The sequence below is a fragment of the Mandrillus leucophaeus genome, unplaced genomic scaffold, assembly GCF_000951045.1.
Source record: "Mandrillus leucophaeus isolate KB7577 unplaced genomic scaffold, Mleu.le_1.0 Scaffold373, whole genome shotgun sequence".
In the NCBI taxonomy this organism is placed as follows: Eukaryota; Metazoa; Chordata; class Mammalia; order Primates; family Cercopithecidae; genus Mandrillus; species Mandrillus leucophaeus.
The window spans coordinates 1,428,916-1,436,187 of record NW_012103954.1 but is presented as its reverse complement, the minus strand read 5'-3'; the positions used below and the strand labels follow the sequence as shown (position 1 = coordinate 1,436,187).

Below are 7,272 nucleotides of genomic sequence, written 5' to 3'. Positions count from 1 at the left end.
CTCAGCCCATAATGGTTAACAGCCTGGACACATTTCCTTCTGGTTCTTAGAGACAGATTTTTTTTTTTTTTTTAAAGATGGAGTCTTGCTCTGTCTCCCAGGCTGGAGTGCGGTGGTGCGATCTCAGCTCACTACAAGCTCTGCCTCCCAGGTTCAAACAATTCTCTGCCTCAACCTCCCAAGTAGCTGGGATTACAGGCACCCGCTACCACGCATGGCTAATTTTTGTATTTTTAGTAGAGCTGGGGTTTCATCATCTTGGCCAGGCTGGTCCTGAACTCCTGAACTCATGATCCACCCGCCTCAGCCTCCCAAAGTGCTGGGATTACAGGCATGAGCCACTGTGCCCGGCCTAGAGACAGATTTAAGGCAATGGAGCATCGGGGCATCTCTCCCTGAGATTTCTTTTCTGTGCTTCCTCACTACACCCTCCTTGGAGCAGTCTGAGGCATCAGGAGGCCTGAGGAAGGCCAGGATGAAGACAGTGGAGGTCAGGTGAATCTCAGGCTCAGAGACTCCCAAGAAAGGCCCTGGAAGACACATCAGAATCAACACGACTGAAGAGCAAAGCTACTGCTGTGAAAATCAGGGATTTGTGGATGGATAAAAAAGTCATAGATAAGGAAATAGTAAGACACTAAGATCAGCCGCAGGGCCCCTCACAAAATGAAAGAGGAGATGAAGACTACAGGGCTCACCTAGACAGGGACAGAAAGAGGAGAACAGAAGGGAGAAGAGAGAGAGAGAAGAGGACGGATGGAGGCCTTGTCAGCAGTGGAGGAGAGCTTGAGGAAGAGCCAGCAACCACCCATGATCACAACCATCCCAGCTCCATCCCGAAATCCATCCCAGCTCCATCTCCAAATCCACCCCAGCTCCATCCCCAAATCCATCCCAGCTCCATCCCCAAATCCATCCCAGCTCCATCCCCAAATCCATCCCAGCTCCATTCCCAAATCCATCCCAGCTCCATCCCAAAATCCATCCCAGCTCCATCCCCAAATCCATCCCAGCTCCATCCCAAAATCCATCCCAGCTCCATCCCAAAATCCATCCCAGCTCCATCCAGCACCAACCACAGCTCCATCCTCAGTTCCACCCTCAGCTCCATGATAACTCCATCCCAGTTCCACCCTCAGCTTTATCTCAACTCCACTCAGTTCCATCAAACTCAATCCCTGCTCCGCCCTCAGCTCCATCCCAACTCCACTAAGCTCCATCAAACTCATCCTAGCTTCACTCTCATCCCAGCTCCATCCCACCTCCACTCAGCTACATCAAATTCCATCCCAGCTCTACCCCAGGTACACCCAAGGCTTCATCCCCAGCTCCATGAACCTCCATCCCAGCTCCATCCCAAGCTGAACCAAGCTCCATAGACTTTCATCTAGATTCATAAACTCTATCCCAGACCATGGAGCTCCATCCAGCTCCATCCATCTCATCTCCATCCACAGATCCATCCCAGCTCTATCCATCTCCATCCAGATGCATGCCCTGCTCTATCCCTACCTCCATCAGTTTCCATCCTAGCTCCATCTTACTTCATGCAGCCCCATCCAGCTCCACTGCAGCTCCATCCAGCTCTATCCCATCTCCACAGTACTCTATCCCCAGCTCCATCCCATCTCCACAGCACTCTATCCCCAGCTCCATCCCATCTCCACAGCACTCTGCTCCATCCAGCTCCATCCCAGCTCCACAGTACTCTATCCCCAGCTCCATCCCAGCTCCACAGTACTCTATCCCCAGCTCCATCCAGCTCCATCCCGGCTCCACAGTACTCTATCCCCAGCTGCATCCAGCTCCATCCCATCTCCACAGCACTCTATCCCCAGCTCCATCCCAGCTCCACAGTACTCTATCCCCAGCTGCATCCAGCTCCATCCGAGCTCCACAGTACTCTATCCCCCACTTCATCCAGCTCCATCCCATCTCCACAGTACTCTATCCGCAGCTCCATCCAACTCCATCCCATCTCCACAGCACTCTATCCCCAGCTGCATCTAGCTCCATCCCAGCTCCACAGTCCTCTATCCCCAGCTGCATCCAGGTCCATCCCAGCTCCACAGTACTCTATCCCCAGCTCCATCCAGCTCCATCCCAGCTCCACAGTACTCTATCCCCAGCTCCATCCAGCTCCATCCCAGTCCTCTATCCCCAGCTGCATCCAGGTCCATCCCAGCTCCACAGTACTCTATCCCCAGCTCCATCCAGCTCCATCCCAGCTCCACAGTACTCTATCCCCAGCTCCATCCAGCTCCATCCCAGCTCCAACCAGTTCCATCCCCTCCTTCATTCAGCTCCACTGAACTCCATCCTCATCTCTCTTCTGTTTTATTCCCAGCTCCTTCCATCTCCATTCCAACTCCATCCAGCTCTATCCCAGTTCATCACTGCTCCATTCTAGCTCCATCCAGCTCTGTCCTCAGATTCATCTCAGCTTCTTTCTGAGCTTCATCCCACCTCCATTTCCAGTTGCTTCCCTGATCTATCTTAGCTCCATCCCAGTCCATCCCAGCCCCATCCAGGCCCATCCTCAGCTCCATCTAGCTTCCCCCAGCTCCATTTCTGCTCTATCTCATTTTTATCCTTACGCCTTCCAAGTGGCATCTCCAGCTCCTTTCTGAGCTCCATCCCAGCTCATCCCCCTCTCTATCAAGTTCCATCCCAACCTCCATCTCTGCTCCCTCCCATCTCTAGCCTAGTTTCCTCCAGAGCTCCACCATCACCTCCATCCTCGACTCCAGCTTCTTTCTTAGCTCCCTCCCTGCCTCCACACACACACACTTCTGTGTCATCTGGAAGAAGCCATTTCCACCTTTTCTGAGTCACTGTTTATCACTACTCAAAAGTGTGCCACTGTGGGAATCCCCAAAACACTGATAAAGAGGATGTCTCCAGGGGCTGATGAGATGAGCCTTTCCACACTGACACCTGCTGTGGGGTCCGCCCTTGGGATATAACCCTGCCACACCGTCTGTGTCCTGCTGTGGGGTCCGCCCTTGGGATATAACCCTGCCACACCGTCTGTGTCCTGGGGTGATGAGATGAGCGTCTCCACACTGACACCTGCTGTGGGGTCCGCCCTTGGGATATAACCCTGACACACTGTCTGTGCCCCGCTCCCCAAAGGTGATAGAGTGCCTGTTACATGATTTTCACTAGTGTCCCAGGTCACAGGTTCACAGAAGATTAATCCTTGAATAATCACTAAAGATCAAGTAGGCGAACCCCTCTAATTTTCAAAATATAAAACTATAACCCAGAGAGGAAAAGTCACTTCCCTGGGATCCCATAAAACCAGATTATCTAATTCTCCTTCATCATAAAGTGGAACATTTTAAGATCCTGGAAGCATCTCAGTTCTTTCGGGTCTTGGGAGCTTCTTCTATTTTCAACTTCTGTGAAATCTGTCCTGTGTAGTTTCCCTGGAGTTAATATTTCTTCCCTAGGAACCCAAAACACTGACTGGGGGCTACTTCACAAGAAACCAAGGTGGTGCCAACACACACGCTTGTCTCTGTTCTCACATACACCTAAGGGCCACGTGCCCCACATCGCTGCTGCCCCCCTTCTCTTCCCTTACCTCCATCTCCTGATCCCATCAGAAACCGGGACCTTGCTGTCCACTGTACATTAAGGTTATGGCATCTACACCTGCCGAGATCTGTCCCCTAAGTCACCTGGACAGCACCCCTTAGAAGTCATCCAGGTACCTGAAACAAACCTGTCTATCAATCAAACCCATTAGGAAGCTCCCTCAAACACTCTCCCTTCCTAAGTCCCTGGTGTGCTGAAAGCCACCCCATACATTTCCAGCACCTCAGTCACACCAGAAGTTAAAACATGGAAGTATTTCCTGCCAGGTGGGAAACAGCTGCAGCCCCAGCCTACCCGCCACCTCCAGAACTCCAGGGGCCCCAACATCCCAGGCCACTCTGGGAACCAGAGGCCCTCCCTGTGGTGAGCCACACGGAAAACGCGTGACTGCCCAGGGGCACCAGGGCTTCTGCCTGAGGCCCCGCCTGCCTGTGTTTCCACGGGCAGGCGTCACACTGTGCAGGTCAACACACACTTTGGACTCAGATCTACCCTCATCCCTGAAGCTGCCTTTCTACAATTCTTCAAATCCTGTCTCCCAGGCAGAAGTCACTCAGTGGTCACCCACTGCACTCAATGCTGTACCTGCTCTCTTCCCTCACCTGTATCTCCTCGTGTCCCCTGCCCACAGCAGCCCATGAACATGTCCCCTCTCTCATGTGGATATCTGCCTCTGTCCTGCACCTGCCCCCTCTCACACTTGGATCCCTGCCCACAGTAGGCCCATGCAACTGCCCTCTCTCCCTTGGATCTGGGAAAGTCCCCTGCCCACTGCAGCCTGGTGCACCTGCCCCCTCTCACACATGGATCCCTGCACATCCCCTGCCCACTGCAGTCTGGTGCACCTGCCCCCTCTCTCACCTGGATCTCTGCACCTCTGCTGCCTACTGCAGGCCCATACACCTGCCCCCTAAACACCTGCATCTCAGCATAGCCCCTTCTACTGCATTCACCCTGTGCCTGGTCCCTGCCCACTGTAGCCCAAGTACGTGCCCCTTTGCTCACCTGGATGTCTGCACAAGGCTGCCAATTAAAGCCCCATGCACCTGCCACCTCTCACCTGGATCTCTGCAGCCCACTTGCCCACTATAGCCCCATGAACAGCACCCCCCCACACCAGGATCTCTGTGCTCTCATTGCCACCACACCCGCCTGGCACCGGCTCCCTCCCTCACCTTCCCCAGGTGGCCTCAGAGCTGCTGTATCTCAGCTCTAGTCAGACCATCTCCCTGTGTTCACCCTATAGGGTCCTCTCACTGTACGTACCGGGTCCCTAAATGGCCTCTCTGTCCCTGCTGAGCAGTCCTATCTGGCCTGCCCACCGGACCACCCTATTTCAAGGAAACCCCCAGCCTGTATGGGGCCCCCCGTGTCCCTCCACGTCTTTCCTGTCCATGGACATTTCCTTGAACATGCTCATTGCCTGTGTCTGTGCCCTGGGAATGGCGTGGGCAGCAGTGAGCAGTCTGGAGTTGCATGTCACATCTCGCTCTGGGACACCTCCATGTGCCCTTCAGATTTCTACTTCTAGAAGTTTCTGGTATCAGGCTGGCTGGAGTGCTTCTCATGCATGTCCCCTAGTGCCCTCCATGCTAATGACCCATACACTCTTCTGTCTTTTCCTGATAAGTGGCAGATTTGAGGCAGGGCCCATGTGTCTCAAAGGTGATGCCCAGTTCCTGGTGTGAGGCTGGGTTGCTGCAGGTGCCCAGTGAGCATCTGCTGTGAGGAACCACTGAGTGAACAAGGTCACCCCTGTGTGAAGGGGCCAGTGAGTGAACGAGGTCACCCCTGTGTGAAGAGTCAGCAAGTGAATGACATCACCCATGTGTGAGGGAGCCAGTGAGTGAATGACGTCATCCTGTGTGAAGGAAGCAGTGAGTGAATGACGTCACTCTGTGTGAAGAATCAGTGAGTGAATGACGTTACCCCATGTGTGAAAGAGACAGTGAGTGAATGACATCACCCCTGTGTGAAGGAGACAGTGAGTGAATGAAGTCAACCCTGTGTGAAGGAATCAGTGAGGGAATGACGTCACCCCTGTGTGAAGGAGCCTGAGTGAATGACGTCATCCCTGTGTGAAGTAGTGAGTAAATGACATCACCCTGTGTGAAGAGTCAGTGAGTGAATGATGTCACCCCTGTGTGAAAGAGACAGTGAGTGAATGACATCACCCCTGTGTGAAGGAGACAGTGAGTGAATGACGTCACCCTGTATAAAGGAGTCAGTGAGTGAATGAAGTCAATGCTGTGTGAGGGAGCCAGTGAGGGAATGACATCACCCCTGTGTGAAGAGTCAGTGAATGTCACCCCTGTGTGAAGAGTGAGTGAATGACGTCACCCTGTGTGAAGAGCCAGTAAGTGAATGACGTCATCCCTATATGAAGAGTCAGTGAGTGAATGATGTCACCCCTATGTGAAGGAGCCAGTGAGTGATGTCACCCCTGTGTGAAGAGTCAGTTAGTGAATGATGTCACCACTGTGTGAAGGAGCCAGTGAGTGAATGACATCACCCTTGTGTGATGAAGCCAGTGAGTGATTGATGTCATCCCCATGTGAAGAGTCAGTGAATGAATGACGTCAACCCTTGTGTGAAGGGCCCCGTGAATGAATGACATCACCCTTGTGTAAAGAGTGAGTGAATGATGTCATCCTGTATGAAACAGACAGTGAATGAATGACATTGCCCCTGTGTGAAAGAGTCAGTGAGTGAATGATGTCACCCCTGTGTGAAGAGTCAGTGAGTGAATGACGTCACCCCTGTGTGAAGAGTCAGTGAGTGAATGACATAACCCGTGTGAAGAGTCAGTGAGTCCCCCCATGTGAAGGACCCAGTAAGTGAATGACATCATCCTGTGTGAAGAGTCAGTAAGTGAATGACATCTCCCACTGTGTGAAAAGTCAGTGAGTGAATGATGTCACCCCTGTGTGAAGAGTCAGTGAGTGAATGACGTCACCCCTGTGTGAAGAGTCAGTGAGTGAATGACGTCACCCCTGTGTGAAGAGTCAGTGAGTGAATGACATCACCCCATGTGAAGGAAACAGTGAGTGAATGACATCACCCTTGTGTGAAGAGTGAGTGAATGATGTCACCCCTGTGTGAAGAGTCAGTGAGTGAACATCACCTCTGTGTGAAGAGTCAGTGAGTGAATGACGTCAGCCCTGTGTGAAGAGTGAGTGAATGACGTCACCCCTGTGTGAAGGACCCAGTGAGTGAATGATGTCACCTCTGTGTGAAGGACCCAGTGAGTGAACGTTACCCCTGTGTGAAAGAGCCAGTGAGTGAATGACATCACCCCTGTCTGACAAGTCAATGAGTTAATGACGTCACTCTTGTGTGAAGAGTGTGAGTGATGACATCACCCTGTGTGAAAGAGACAGTGAGTGAATGACGTCATCCCTGTGTGATGAATCAGTGAGTGAATGACATCACCCCTGTGTGAAGGGGCAGTGAGGGAATGACATCATCCCTGTGTGAAGAGTCAGTGAGTGAACAACATGTGTAGGCAGGTGCCCCTTGATCCACAGGCAGGTGGGCACATAGCCTGGGCGGGCCTCTTGTCTCAGGTCCTCCATGGATGTCACTCTACCCTCCCTCTTCTCTCTGACCTTCTTTCCACACCCGGCTGTGCCCTGTGGGAGCTCCTGCAGCTTCTGCACTCAGCCATCT

At 52.7% G+C, this 7,272-nt stretch overlaps 1 protein-coding gene across 1 annotated transcript in view; it reads right to left on the bottom strand.

The window, feature by feature from the left end:
- Positions 1 to 7,272, bottom strand: part of PTPRN2 (protein tyrosine phosphatase, receptor type, N polypeptide 2) — a 362,338-nt gene that overhangs the window by 34,330 nt on the left and 320,736 nt on the right. The gene's annotated exons all lie outside the window — the stretch shown is intronic.